Source organism: Heterodontus francisci, unplaced genomic scaffold (genome assembly GCF_036365525.1).
Source record: "Heterodontus francisci isolate sHetFra1 unplaced genomic scaffold, sHetFra1.hap1 HAP1_SCAFFOLD_1354, whole genome shotgun sequence".
In the NCBI taxonomy this organism is placed as follows: domain Eukaryota; kingdom Metazoa; phylum Chordata; class Chondrichthyes; order Heterodontiformes; family Heterodontidae; genus Heterodontus; species Heterodontus francisci.
In genome coordinates, this window is record NW_027140268.1 from 5,001 (window position 1) to 20,000 (window position 15,000).

General features: G+C 66.2%; 1 long non-coding RNA gene across 1 annotated transcript in view; it reads left to right on the top strand.

Moving 5' to 3' along the window:
* The window catches only part of LOC137359167 (uncharacterized), a 70,681-nt gene that overhangs the window by 1,803 nt on the left and 53,878 nt on the right, over nt 1-15,000 (top strand). Inside the window, exon 2 of the long non-coding RNA XR_010971471.1 lies at nt 12,951-13,125. This is a non-coding gene — a long non-coding RNA (uncharacterized lncRNA). The remainder of the gene's footprint in view (nt 1-12,950; nt 13,126-15,000) is intronic.

Below are 15,000 nucleotides of genomic sequence, written 5' to 3' on the forward strand. Positions count from 1 at the left end.
CGAGCCTGTTACACAGCAACAGGAGGAGGCCATTCAGCCCCTCCTCGAGCCTGTTACACAGGAAAAGGAAAAGCCCATTCAACCCCTCCTCGAGCCTGTTACACAGGAACAGGAGGAGGTCATTCAGCCCCTCCTCGAGCCTGTTACACAGGAACAGGAGGAGGCCATTCAGCCCCTTCTCGAGCCTGTTACACAGGAACAGGAGGAGCCCATTCAGCCCCTCCTCGAGCCTGTTACACAGGAACAGGAGGAGGCCATTCAGCCCCTCCTCGAGCCTGTTACACAGGAACTGGAGGAGGTCATTCAGCCCCTCCACGAGCCTGTTACACAGGAACAGGAGGAGGTCATTCAGCCCCTCCTCGAGCCTGTTACACAGGAACAGGAGGAGGCCATTCAGCTCCTCCTCGAGCCTGTTACACGGGAACAGGAGGAGGCTATTCAGCTCCTCCTCGAGCCTGTTACACGGGAACAGGAGGAGGCCATTCAGCTCCTCCTCGAGCCTGTTACACGGGAACAGGAGGAGGCCATTCAGCTCCTCCTCGAGCCTGTTACACGGGAACAGGAGGAGGTCATTCAGCCCCTCCTCGAGCCTGTTACACAGGAACAGGAGGAGGTCATTCAGCCCCTCCACGAGCCTGTTACACAGGAACAGGAGGAGGCCATTCAGCCCCTCCTCGAGCCTGTTACACAGGAACAGGAGGAGGCCATTCAGCCCCTCCTCGAGCCTGTTACACAGGAACAGGAGGAGGCCATTCAGCCCCTCCTCGAGCCTGTTTACACAGGAACAGGAGGAGGCCATTCAGCCCCTCCTCGAGCCTGTTACACAGGAACAGGAGGAGGCCATTCAGCCCCTCCTCGAGCCTGTTACACAGGAACAGGAGGAGGCCATTCAGCCCCTCCTCGAGCCTGTTACACAGGAACAGGAGGAGGCCATTCAGCCCCTCCTCGAGCCTGTTACACAGGAACAGGAGGAGGCCATTCAGCCCCTCCTCGAGCCTGTTCTCCCATTCAATTTGATCATGGCTGATCTGTATGTCAGTTTATCTACCCACCTTTCTTCCATCTCCATATAACTCTATGACTCTATTCTGTAATACTCTTACCAACCAAATCTCTGTCTTGAAAGGGGGGAGTGTTCCAGATTTCCACTCCTTTCTGTGTGAAGTGCTTCCTGACATCACCCCTGACAGCCTGGCTTGATATTTAAGGCTTTGCCCCCTTGCTCTGGACTCCCAGCCTCCACCAGAGGAAATAATTTCTCTATCCACCCTTTCGAATCCTTTAATCAATTAAAGACCTCACTTAATCTTCCTTACTCATGGGAACAAAGGCCTTACCAATGCAGCCTGTCCTCATAATTTAACCCCCTTTTAGCTCTGGGATCACTCTGATGACACATTTACTCCATTGGTACCGGCATTCTGGCTGGGTCAGGGTCACAGCGGAGTGGGTCACGTTGGTGTGGAGTAGGTCTGGGTTGTTCTGGAGGGGGCTAGGGTCTGATCGGAGTGGGTCAGGGTCAGAGCGGAGTGGGTCTCTTTGGTGTGGAGTAGGTCTGGGATGTTCTGGAGGGGGCTAGGGTCTGATCGGAGTGGGTCAGGGTCAGAGCGGAGTGGGTCTCTTTGGTGTGGAGTAGGTCTGGGATGTTCTGGAGGGGGCTAGGGTCTGATCGGAGTGGGTCAGGGTCAGAGCGGAGTGGGTCTCTTTGGTGTGGAGTAGGTCTGGGATGTTCTGGAGGGGGCTAGGGTCTGATCGGAGTGGGTCAGGGTCAGAGCGGAGTGGGTCTCTTTGGTGTGGAGTAGGTCTGGGATGTTCTGGAGGGGGCTAGGGTCTGATCGGAGTGGGTCAGGGTCACAGCGGAGTGGGTCACGTTGGTGTGGAATAGGTCTGGGATGTTCTGGCTGGGTTAGGGTCACAGCGGAGTAGGTCACGTTGGTGTGGAGTAGGTCTGGGATGTTCTGGAGGGGGCTAGGGTCTGATCGGAGTGGGTCAGGGTCAGAGCGGAGTGGGTCACGTTGGTGTGGAGTAGGTCTGGGTTGTTCTGGAGGGGGCTAGGGTCTGATCGGAGTGGGTCAGGGTCACAGCGGAGTGGGTCTCTTTGGTGTGGAGTAGGTCTGGGATGTTCTGGAGGGGGCTAGGGTCCGATCGGAGTGGGTTAGGGTCACAGCGGAGTGGGTCTCATTGGTGTGGAGTAGGTCTGGGATGTTCTGGCTGGGATAGGGTCACAGCGGAGTAGGTCACGTTGGTGTGGAGTAGGTCTGGGATGTTCTGGCTGGGTTAGGGTCACAGCGGAGTAGGTCACGTTGGTGTGGAGTAGGTCTGGGATGTTCTGGAGGGGGCTAGGGTCCGATCGGAGTGGGTCAGAGCGGAGTAGCTCCGGGTCGGAGGGGGTCGGGATCAGTGCGGAGTAGAGTGGAGTGGGTCGGTGTGGAGGGGATCGGGGTCGGTGGGAGTTGGTCGGGGTCGGAGGGGGTCGGGGTCGATGCAGAGTGGGTCGGGGTCGGAGTGGGTCGGGGTCGGTGTGGAGTAGGTCAATGCGGAGTGGGTCGGTGTGGAGGGAATCGGGGTCGGTGTGGAGTGGGTCGGGGTCGGAGGGGGTCGGGGTCGGTGAGGAGTGGGTCGGGGTCGGTGCAGAGGGGGTCGGTGTGGAGTGGGTCGGGGTCGGAGGGGGTCGGGGTCGGTGAGGAGTGGGTCGGGGTCGGTGCAGAGGGGGTCGGTGTGGAGTGGGTTGGGGGTCGGAGGGGGTCGGGGTCGGTGTGGAGTGGGTCGGTGTGGAGGGGGTCGGGGTCGGTGTGGAGGGGGGTCGGGGTCGGTGTGGAGGGGGTCGGGGTCGGTGTGGAGGGGGTCGGGGTCGGTGTGGGGTCGGGGTCGGAGGGGGTCGGGGTCGGTGTGGAGGGGGTCGGGGTCGGTGTGGAGGGGGTCGGGGTCGGAGGGGGTCAGGGTCGGTGTGGAGTGGGTCGGGGTCGGAGGGGGTCGGTGTGGAGTGGGTCGGGGTCGGTGTGGAGGGGGTCGGGGTCGGTGTGGAGAGGGTCGGGGACGGTGTGGAGTGGGCCGGGGTCGGTGTGGAGTGGGTCGGGGTCGGAGGGGGTCGGGGACGGTGTGGAGTGGGTCGGGGACGGTGTGGAGTGGGTCGGGGTCGGTGGGGGTCGGGGTCGGTGTGGAGGGGGTCGGGGTCGGTATGGAGTGGGTCGGGGTCGGTGTGGAGTGGGTCGGGGTCGGAGGGGGTCAGGGTCGGTGTGGAGGGGGTCGGGGTTGGGGTCGGAGGGGATCGGGGTCAGTGTGGAGTGGGTCGGGGTCGGTGTGGAGTGGGTCGGGGTCGGTGTGGATTGGGTCGGGGTCAGTGTGGAGTGGGTCGGGGTCAGTGTGGATTGGGTCGGGGTCAGTGTGGAGTGGGTCGGGGTCGGAGGGGGTCAGGGTCGGTGTGCAGGGGGTCAGGGTCGGAGGGGGTCAGGGTCGGTGTGCAGGGGGTCGGTGTGGAGTGGGTCGGGGTCGGTGTGGAGTGGGTCGGGGTCGGGATCGGAGGGGGTCGGTGTGGAGGGGGTCGGGGTCGGTGTGGAGGGGGTCGGGGTCTGAGGGGGTCGGGGTCGGAGGGGATCGGTGTGGAGTGGGTCGGGGTCGGAGGGGTTCGGGGTCGGTGTGGAGTGGGTCGGGGTCGGGGTCGGTGTGGAGTGGGTCGGGGTCGGTGTGGAGGGGGTCGGTGTGGAGGGGGTCGGGGTCGGAGGGGGTCGGGGTCGGTGTGGAGGGGGTCGGGGTCGGAGGGGTTCGGGGTCGGTGTGGAGGGGGTCGGGGTCGGAGGGGTTCGGGGTCGGTGTGGAGTGGGTCGGGGTCGGAGGGGGTCGGGGTCGGTGTGGAGTGGGTCGGGGTCGGTGTGGAGTGGGTCGGGGTCGGTGTGGAGGGGGTCGGGGTCGGTGTGGAGGGGGTCGGGGTCGGAGGGGGTCGGGGTCGGTGTGGAGGGGGTCGGGGTCGGAGGGGGTCGGTGTGGAGGGGGTCGGGGTCGGAGGGGTTCGGGGTCGGGGTCGGTGTGGAGTGGGTCGGGGTCGGAGGGGGTCGGGGTCGGTGTGGAGTGGGTCGGGGTCGGTGTGGAGTGGGTCGGGGTCGGTGTGGAGGGGGTCGGGGTCGGTGTGGAGGGGGTCGGGGTCGGAGGGGGTCGGGGTCGGTGTGGAGGGGGTCGGGGTCGGTTCGGAGGGGGTCGGGGTCGGTGTGGAGGGGGTCGGGGTCGGAGGGGTTCGGGGTCGGTGTGGAGTGGGTCGGGGTCGGTGTGGAGAGGGTCGGGGTCGGAGGGGGTCAGGGTCAGTGTGGAGGGGGTCGGTGTGGAGTGGATCGGGGACAGTGTGGAGTGGGTCGGGGTCGGAGGGGGTCGGTGTGGAGTGGGTCGGGGTCGGTGTGGAGGGGGTCGGGGTCGGAGGGGGTCGGGGTCGGTGTGGAGGGGGTCGGGGTCGGTATGGAGTGGGTCGGGGTCGGTGTGGAGTGGGTCGGGGTCGGAGGGGGTCAGGGTCGGTGTGGAGGGGGTCGGGGTTGGGGTCGGAGGGGATCGGGGTCAGTGTGGAGTGGGTCGGGGTCGGTGTGGAGTGGGTCGGGGTCGGTGTGGAGTGGGTCGGTGTGGAGTGGGTCGGTGTGGAGTGGGTCGGGGTCGGAGGGGGTCGGGGTCGGTGTGGAGGGGGTCGGGGTCGGTGTGGAGTGGGTCGGGGTCGGAGGGGGTCAGGGTCGGTGTGGAGGGGGTCGGGGTCGGTGTGGAGGGGGTCGGGGTCGGAGTGGGTCGGGGTCGGTGTGGAGGGGGTCGGGGTTGGGGTCGGAGGGGATCGGGGTCAGTGTGGAGTGGGTCGGGGTCGGTGTGGAGGGGGTCGGGGTCGGTGTGGATTGGGTCGGGGTCGGTGTGGATTGGGTCGGGGTCAGTGTGGAGTGGGTCGGGGTCAGGGTCGGTGTGCAGGGGGTCGGTGTGGAGTGGGTCGGGGTCGGTGTGGATTGGGTCGGGGTCAGTGTGGAGTGGGTCGGGGTCGGAGGGGGTCAGGGTCGGTGTGCAGGGGGTCGGTGTGGAGTGGGTCGGGGTCGGTGTGGATTGGGTCGGGGTCGGTGTGGAGTGGGTCGGGGTCGGGATCGGAGGGGGTCGGTGTGGAGGGGGTCGGGGTCGGTGTGGAGGGGGTCGGGGTCGGAGGGGGTCGGGGTCGGTGTGGAGGGGGTCGGGGTCGGAGGGGATCGGTGTGGAGTGGGTCGGGGTCGGAGGGGTTCGGGGTCGGTGTGGAGTGGGTCGGGGTCGGGGTCGGTGTGGAGTGGGTCGGGGTCGGTGTGGAGTGGGTCGGGGTCGGGGTCGGTGTGGAGTGGGTCGGGGTCGGTGTGGAGGGGGTCGGGGTCGGTGTGGAGTGGGTCGGGGTCGGAGGGGTTCGGGGTCGGTGTGGAGTGGGTCGGGGTCGGGGTCGGTGTGGAGTGGGTCGGGGTCGGTGTGGAGGGGGTCGGGGTCGGTGTGGAGGGGGTCGGGGTCGGAGGGGGTCGGGGTCGGTGTGGAGGGGGTCGGGGTCGGTTCGGAGGAGGTCGGGGTCGGTTCGGAGGGGGTCGGGGTCGGTGTGGAGGGGGTCGGGGTCGGTGTGGAGGGGTTCGGGGTCGGTGTGGAGTGGGTCGGGGTCGGTGTGGAGTGGGTCGGGGTCGGTGTGGAGGGGGTCGGGGTCGGTGTGGAGGGGGTCGGGGTCGGTGTGGAGTGGGTCGGGGTCGGAGGGGTTCGGGGTCGGTGTGGAGGGGGTCGGGGTCGGTGTGGAGGGGGTCGGGGTCGGTGTGGAGGGGGTCGGGGTCGGTGTGGAGGGGGTCGGGGTCGGTTCGGAGGGGGTCGGGGTCGGTGTGGAGGGGGTCGGGGTCGGAGGGGTTCGGGGTCGGGGTCGGAGGGGGTCGGGGTCGGTGTGGAGTGGGTCGGGGTCGGTGTGGAGGGGGTCGGGGTCGGTGTGGAGGGGGTCGGAGGGGTTCGGGGTCGGGGCCGGTGTGGAGGGGGTCGGGGTCGGTGTGGAGGGGGTCGGGGTCGGTGTGGAGGGGGTCGGGGTCGGAGGGGGTCGGGGTCGGTGTGGAGGGGGTCGGGGTCGGTTCGGAGGGGGTCGGGGTCGGTGTGGAGGGGGTCGGGGTCGGTGTGGAGTGGGTCGGGGTCGGAGGGGTTCGGGGTCGGAGGGGAGTGGGTCGGTGTGGAGTGGGTCGGGGTCGGAGGGGAGTGGGTCGGGGTCGGTGTGGAGAGGGTCGGGGTCGGACGGGGTCAGGGTCAGTGTGGAGTGGGTCGGGGTCGGTGTGGAGAGGGTCGGGGTCGGAGGGGGTCAGGGTCAGTGTGGAGGGGGTCGGTGTGGAGTGGATCGGGGACAGTGTGGAGGGGGTCGGGGTCGGTGTGGAGTGGGTCGGGGTCGGTGTGGAGGGGGTCGGGCGCATGTGGAGTGGGTCGGGGTCGGTGTGGAGGGGGTCGGTGTGGAGTGGGTCGGGGTCGGTGTGGAGTGGGTCGGGGTCGGTGTGGAGGGGGTCGGGGTCGGAGGGGGTCGGGGTCGGTGTGGAGTGGGTCGGGGTCGGTGTGGAGTGGGTCGGGGTCGGTGTGGAGGGGGTCGGGGTCGGTGTGGAGGGGGTCGGGGTCGGTTCGGAGGGGGTCGGGGTCGGTGTGGAGGGGGTCGGGGTCGGAGGGGTTCGGGGTCGGTGTGGAGTGGGTCGGGGTCGGTGTGGAGTGGGTCGGGGTCGGAGGGGTTCGGGGTCGGAGGGGAGTGGGTCGGTGTGGAGTGGGTCGGGGTCGGAGGGGGTCGGAGGGGAGTGGGTCGGGGTCGGTGTGGAGAGGGTCGGGGTCGGACGGGGTCAGGGTCAGTGTGGAGTGGGTCGGGGTCGGTGTGGAGTGGGTCGGGGTCGGTGTGGAGAGGGTCGGGGTCGGAGGGGGTCAGGGTCAGTGTGGAGGGGGTCGGTGTGGAGTGGATCGGGGACAGTGTGGAGTGGGTCGGGGTCGGAGGGGGTCGGTGTGGAGTGGGTCGGGGTCGGTGTGGAGGGGGTCGGGGTCGGAGGGGGTCGGGGTCGGTGTGGAGGGGGTCGGGGTCGGTATGGAGTGGGTCGGGGTCGGTGTGGAGTGGGTCGGGGTCGGAGGGGGTCAGGGTCGGTGTGGAGTGGGTCGGGGTCGGTGTGGAGTGGGTCGGGGTCGGTGTGGAGTGGGTCGGTGTGGAGTGGGCCGGGGTCGGAGGGGGTCGGGGTCGGTGTGGAGGGGGTCGGGGTCGGTATGGAGTGGGTCAGGGTCGGTGTGGAGGGGGTCAGGGTCGGTGTGGAGGGGGTCGGGGTCGGTGTGGAGGGGGTCGGGGTCGGAGTGGGTCGGGGTCGGTGTGGAGGGGGTCGGGGTTGGGGTCGGAGGGGATCGGGGTCAGTGTGGAGTGGGTCGGGGTCGGTGTGGAGGGGGTCGGGGTCGGTGTGGATTGGGTCGGGGTCGGTGTGGATTGGGTCGGGGTCAGTGTGGAGTGGGTCGGGGTCAGTGTGGAGTGGGTCGGGGTCGGAGGGGGTCAGGGTCGGTGTGCAGGGGGTCGGTGTGGAGTGGGTCGGGGTCGGTGTGGAGGGGGTCGGGGTCGGTGTGGAGGGGGTCGGGGTCGGAGGGGGTCGGGGTCGGTGTGGAGGGGGTCGGGGTCGGTGTGGAGGGGGTCGGGGTCGGTTCGGAGGGGGTCGGGGTCGGTGTGGAGGGGGTCGGGGTCGGAGGGGTTCGGGGTCGGAGGGGAGTGGGTCGGTGTGGAGTGGGTCGGGGTCGGAGGGGGTCGGAGGGGAGTGGGTCGGGGTCGGTGTGGAGAGGGTCGGGGTCGGACGGGGTCAGGGTCAGTGTGGAGTGGGTCGGGGTCGGTGTGGAGAGGGTCGGGGTCGGAGGGGGTCAGGGTCAGTGTGGAGGGGGTCGGTGTGGAGTGGATCGGGGACAGTGTGGAGGGGGTCGGGGTCGGTGTGGAGTGGGTCGGGGTCGGTGTGGAGGGGGTCGGGCGCATGTGGAGTGGGTCGGGGTCGGTGTGGAGGGGGTCGGTGTGGAGTGGGTCGGGGTCGGTGTGGAGTGGGTCGGGGTCGGTGTGGAGTGGGTCGGGGTCGGTGTGGAGGGGGTCGGGGTCGGTGTGGAGTGGGTCGGGGTCGGTGTGGAGGGGGTCGGGGTCGGTGTGGAGGGGGTCGGGGTCGGAGGGGGTCGGGGTCGGTTCAGAGGGGGTCGGGGTCGGAGGGGTTCGGGGTCGGTGTGGAGTGGGTCGGGGTCGGTGTGGAGTGGGTCGGGGTCGGAGGGGTTCGGGGTCGGAGGGGAGTGGGTCGGTGTGGAGTGGGTCGGGGTCGGAGGGGAGTGGGTCGGGGTCGGTGTGGAGAGGGTCGGGGTCGGACGGGGTCAGGGTCAGTGTGGAGTGGGTCGGGGTCGGTGTGGAGTGGGTCGGGGTCGGTGTGGAGAGGGTCGGGGTCGGAGGGGGTCAGGGTCAGTGTGGAGGGGGTCGGTGTGGAGTGGATCGGGGACAGTGTGGAGTGGGTCGGGGTCGGAGGGGGTCGGTGTGGAGTGGGTCGGGGTCGGTGTGGAGGGGGTCGGGGTCGGTATGGAGTGGGTCGGGGTCGGTGTGGAGTGGGTCGGGGTCGGAGGGGGTCAGGGTCGGTGTGGAGGGGGTCCGGGTTGGGGTCGGAGGGGATCGGGGTCGGTGTGGAGTGGGTCGGGGTCGGTGTGGAGTGGGTCGGTGTGGAGTGGGTCGGGGTCGGAGGGGGTCGGTGTGGAGGGGGTCGGGGTCGGTATGGAGTGGGTCGGGGTCGGTGTGGAGTGGGTCGGGTTCGGAGGGGGTCAGGGTCGGTGTGGAGGGGGTCGGGGTCGGTGTGGAGGGGGTCGGGGTCGGAGTGGGTCGGGGTCGGTGTGGAGGGGGTCGGGGTTGGGGTCGGAGGGGATCGGGGTCAGTGTGGAGTGGGTCGGGGTCGGTGTGGAGGGGGTCGGGGTCGGTGTGGAGGGGGTCGGGGTCGGTGTGGATTGGGTCGGGGTCAGTGTGGAGTGGGTCGGGGTCAGTGTGGAGTGGGTCGGGGTCGGAGGGGGTCAGGGTCGGTGTGCAGGGGGTCGGTGTGGAGTGGGTCGGGGTCGGTGTGGATTGGGTCGGGGTCAGTGTGGAGTGGGTCGGGGTCGGAGGGGGTCAGGGTCGGTGTGCAGGGGGTCGGTGTGGAGTGGGTCGGGGTCGGTGTGGATTGGGTCGGGGTCGGTGTGGAGTGGGTCGGGGTCGGGATCGGAGGGGGTCGGGGTCGGAGGGGGTCGGGGTCGGTGTGGAGGGGGTCGGGGTCGGAGGGGATCGGTGTGGAGTGGGTCGGGGTCGGAGGGGTTCGGGGTCGGTGTGGAGTGGGTCGGGGTCGGTGTGGAGTGGGTCGGGGTCGGTGTGGAGTGGGTCGGGGTCGGGGTCGGTGTGGAGTGGGTCGGGGTCGGTGTGGAGGGGGTCGGGGTCGGTGTGGAGTGGGTCGGGGTCGGAGGGGTTCGGGGTCGGTGTGGAGTGGGTCGGGGTCGGGGTCGGTGTGGAGTGGGTCGGGGTCGGTGTGGAGGGGGTCGGGGCCGGTGTGGAGGGGGTCGGGGTCGGGGTCGGAGGGGGTCGGGGTCGGTGTGGAGGGGGTCGGGGTCGGTTCGGAGGGGGTCGGGGTCGGTGTGGAGGGGGTCGGGATCGGTGTGGAGGGGTTCGGGGTCGGTGTGGAGTGGGTCGGGGTCGGTGTGGAGTGGGTCGGGGTCGGTGTGGAGTGGGTCGGGGTCGGTGTGGAGGGGGTCGGGGTCGGTGTGGAGTGGGTCGGGGTCGGAGGGGTTCGGGGTCGGTGTGGAGTGGGTCGGGGTCGGTGTGGAGTGGGTCGGGGTCGGTGTGGAGTGGGTCGGGGTCGGTGTGGAGGGGGTCGGGGTCGGTGTGGAGGGGGTCGGGGTCGGAGGGGTTCGGGGTCGGTGTGGAGGGGGTCGGGGTCGGTTCGGAGGGGGTCGGGGTCGGGGTCGGTGTGGAGGGGGTCGGGGTCGGAGGGGTTCGGGGTCGGGGTCGGAGGGGGTCGGGGTCGGTGTGGAGTGGGTCGGGGTCGGTGTGGAGGGGGTCGGGGTCGGTGTGGAGGGGGTCGGGGTCGGAGGGGTTCGGGGTTGGGGTCGGTGTGGAGTGGGTCGGGGTCGGTGTGGAGGGGGTCGGGGTCGGAGGGGGTCGGGGTCGGTGTGGAGGGGGTCGGGGTCGGTTCGGAGGGGGTCGGGGTCGGTGTGGAGTGGGTCGGGGTCGGAGGGGAGTGGGTCGGTGTGGAGTGGGTCGGGGTCGGAGGGGGTCGGAGGGGAGTGGGTCGGGGTCGGTGTGGAGAGGGTCGGGGTCGGACGGGGTCAGGGTCAGTGTGGAGTGGGTCGGGGTCGGTGTGGAGAGGGTCGGGGTCGGAGGGGGTCAGGGTCAGTGTGGAGGGGGTCGGTGTGGAGTGGATCGGGGACAGTGTGGAGGGGGTCGGGGTCGGTGTGGAGTGGGTCGGGGTCGGTGTGGAGGGGGTCGGGCGCATGTGGAGTGGGTCGGGGTCGGTGTGGAGGGGGTCGGTGTGGAGTGGGTCGGGGTCGGTGTGGAGGGGGTCGGTGTGGAGTGGGTCGGGGTCGGTGTGGAGTGGGTCGGGGTCGGTGTGGAGGGGGTCGGTGTGGAGTGGGTCGGGGTCGGTGTGGAGGGGGTCGGGGTCGGTGTGGAGGGGGTCGGTGTGGAGTGGGTCGGGGTCGGTGTGGAGGGGGTCGGGGTCGGTGTGGAGTGGGTCGGGGTCGGGGTCGGAGGGGGTCGGTGTGGAGTGGGTCGGGTACGGTGTGGAGTGGGTCGGGGTCGGAGGGGGTCGGTGTGGAGTGGGTCGGGGTCGGTGTGGAGGGGGTCGGGGTCGGTGTGGAGGGGGTCGGGGTCGGTGTGGAGTGGGTCGGGGTCGGTGTGGAGGGGGTCGGTGTGGAGGGGGTCGGTGTGGAGGGGGTCGGGGTCGGTGTGGAGGGGGTCGGGGTCGGTGTGGAGGGGGTCGGGGTCGGTGTGGAGGGGGTCGGGGTCGGTGTGGAGTGGGTCGGGGTCGGTGTGGAGGGGGTCGGGGTCGGTGTGGAGGGGGTCGGGGTCGGTGTGGAGGGGGTCGGGGTCGGTGTGGAGTGGGTCGGGGTCGGTGTGGAGGGGGTCGGGGTCGGTGTGGAGTGGGTCGGGGTCGGTGTGGAGGGGGTCGGGGTCGGTGTGGAGTGGGTCGGGGTCGGTGTGGAGTGGGTCGGGGTCGGTGTGGAGTGGGTCGGGGTCGGAGGGGGTCGGTGTGGAGTGGGTCGGGGTCGGTGTGGAGTGGGTCGGGGTCGGAGGGGGTCGAGGTCGGTGTGGAGGAGGTCGGTGTGGAGGGGGTCGGGGTCGGTGTGGAGGGGGTCGGGGTCGGTGTGGAGGGGGTCGGGGTCGGTGTGGAGGAGGTCGGTGTGGAGGGGGTCGGGGTCGGTGTGGAGTGGGTCGGGGTCGGGGTCGGAGGGGGTCGGGGACAGTGTGGAGGAGGTCGGTGTGGAGGGGGTCGGGGTCGGTGTGGAGGGGGTCGAGGTCGGTGTGGAGGGGGTCGGTGTGGAGGGGGTCGGGGTCGGTGTGGAGGGGGTCGGGGACAGTGTGGAGGGGGTCGGTGTGGAGGGGGTCGAGGTCGGTGTGGAGGAGGTCGGTGTGGAGGGGGTCGGGGTCGGTGTGGAGTGGGTCGGGGTCGGTGTGGAGGGGGTCGGGGACAGTGTGGAGGAGGTCGGTGTGGAGGGGGTCGGTGTGGAGTGGAGGAGGTCGGTGTGGAGGGGGTCGGTGTGGAGTGGAGGAGGTCGGTGTGGAGGGGGTCGGTGTGGAGGAGGTCGGTGTGGAGGGGGTCGAGGTCGGTGTGGAGGGGGTCGGTGTGGAGGAGGTCGGTGTGGAGTGGAGGAGGTCGGTGTGGAGGGGGTCGGTGTGGAGGAGGTCGGTGTGGAGGGGGTCGAGGTCGGTGTGGAGGGGGTCGGTGTGGAGGAGGTCGGTGTGGAGGGGGTCGGGGACAGTGTGGAGGAGGTCGGTGTGGAGGAGGTCGGTGTGGAGGGGGTCGGTGTGGAGGAGGTCGGTGTGGAGGGGGTCGAGGTCGGTGTGGAGGGGGTCGGTGTGGAGGAGGTCGGTGTGGAGGGGGTCGGAGACAGTGTGGAGGAGGTCGGTGTGGAGGAGGTCGGTGTGGAGGAGGTCGGTGTGGAGGGGGTCGGTGTGGAGTGGGTCGGGGTCGGTGTGGAGGGGGTCGGGGACAGTGTGGAGGAGGTCGGTGTGGAGGAGGTCGGTGGGTCGGGGCCGGTGTGGAGGGGGTCGGTGTGGAGGAGGTCGGGGTCGGTGTGGAGGGGGTCGGGGACAGTGTGGAGGAGGTCGGTGTGGAGGGTTCGGTGTGGAGGGGGTCGGGGACAGTGTGGAGGAGGTCGGTGTGGAGGAGGTCGGTGTGGAGGAGGTCGGTGTGGAGGGGGTCGGTGTGGAGGGGGTCGAGGTCGGTGTGGAGGGGGTCGGGGTCGGTGTGGAGGGGGTCGGGGTCGGTGTGGAGTGGGTCGGGGTCGGTGTGGAGTGGGTCGGGGTCGGTGTGGAGGGGTTCGGGGACAGTGTGGAGGGGGTCGGTGTGGAGGGGGTCGAGGTCGGTGTGGAGGGGGTCGAGGTCGGTGTGGAGGGGGTCGGGGTCGGTGTGGAGGGGGTCGGGGACAGTGTGGAGGAGGTCGGTGTGGAGGGGGTCGGGGTCGGTGTGGAGGGGGTCGGGGACAGTGTGGAGGAGGTCGGTGTGGAGGGGGTTGGTGTGGAGGGGGTCGAGGTCGGTGTGGAGGGGGTCGGGGACAGTGTGGAGGAGGTCGGTGTGGAGGGGGTCGGTGTGGAGGGGGTCGGTGTGGAGGAGGTCGGTGTGGAGGGGGTCGGTGTGGAGGGGGTCGGGGTCAGTGTGGAGGAGGTCGGTGTGGAGGGGGTCGGGGTCGGTGTGGAGGGGGTCGGGGACAGTGTGGAAAGCGTTTCGGATTGTGCACCTTCATATTGTGTGGGGATCTGCTTTCTCCCCAGGTTTGGAGATGCGGTGAATGGAACTCTTGTGGTGGGAACACTGTCCTGGCCCTCCCCATGGGTTATCGTGATAGGATCTTTCTTCTCCACATGTGGTGCAGGGCTGCAGAGTCTAACCGGAGCTCCACGCCTCTTACAAGCAATCGCCAAGGACAATATTATCCCCTTTCTCCGGGTATGTGTTCCTCTGTTTGTTAATGATACACACATAGACACAGACACACACAGACACAAACACACACAGTCTGATCCTGGATAATAACTCACAGACACACACACAGTCTGATCCTGGATAATAACTCACAGACACACACACACACACAGTCTGATCCTGGATAATAACAAACACACACACACACACAGTCTGATCCTGGATAATAACTCACAGACACACACACACACACACACACACACACAGTCTGATCCTGGATAATAACAAACACACACACACACACACAGTCTGATCCTGGATAATAACAAACACACACACACACACAGTCTGATCCTGGATAATAACAAACACACACACACACACACACACACAGTCTGATCCTGGATAATAACAAACACACACACACACACACAGTCTGATCCTGGATAATAACAAACACACACACACACACAGTCTGATCCTGGATAATAACAAACACACACACACACACACAGTCTGATCCTGGATAATAACAAACACACACACACACACAGTCTGATCCTGGATAATAACAAACACACACACACACACACACACACAGTCTGATCCTGGATAATAACAAACACACACACACACACACAGTCTGATCCTGGATAATAACAAACACACACACACACACAGTCTGATCCTGGATAATAACTCACAGACACACACACACACACAGTCTGATCCTGGATAATAACAAACACACACACACACACAGTCTGATCCTGGATAATAACTCACAGACACACACACACACACAGTCTGATCCTGGATAATAACTCACAGACACACACACACACACAGTCTGATCCTGGATAATAACAAACACACACACACAGTCTGATCCTGGATAATAACAAACACACACACACACACAGTCTGATCCTGGATAATAACAAACACACACACACACACACACACACACACAGTCTGATCCTGGATAATAACAAACACACACACACACACACACACACAGTCTGATCCTGGATAATAACAAACACACACACACACACACACACACACACACACACACAGTCTGATCCTGCATAATAACAAACACACACACACACACACAGTCTGATCCTGGATAATAACTCACAGACACACACACACACACAGTCTGATCCTGGATAATAACTCACAGACACACACACACACACAGTCTGATCCTGGATAATAACTCACAGACACACACACACACACAGTCTGATCCTGGATAATAACTCACAGACACACACACACACACACAGTCTGATCCTGGATAATAACAAACACACACACACACACACAGTCTGATCCTGGATAATAACTCACAGACACACACACACACACACAGTCTGATCCTGGATAATAACAAACACACACACACACACAGTCTGATCCTGGATAATAACAAACACACACACACACACACACACACAGTCTGATCCTGGATAATAACAAACACACACACACACACACACACACACAGTCTGATCCTGGATAATAACAAACACACACACACACACACACACACAGTCTGATCCTGGATAATAACAACACACACACACAATCTGATCCTGGATAATAAGACACAGACACACACACACCGAATATGATCGTGGATAATAACACACAGACACACACACACAGTCTGATCCTGGATAATAACACACGCACACATACACACACACACACACACACACACACACAGTCTGATCCTGGATAATAACACACAGACACACACACACACAGACTGATCGTGGATAATAACACACACACACAGAATTTGATCGTGGATAATAACACATACACACGCGCACACACACACACGCACACACAGTCTGATCTTGGATAATAACTCACACACACACA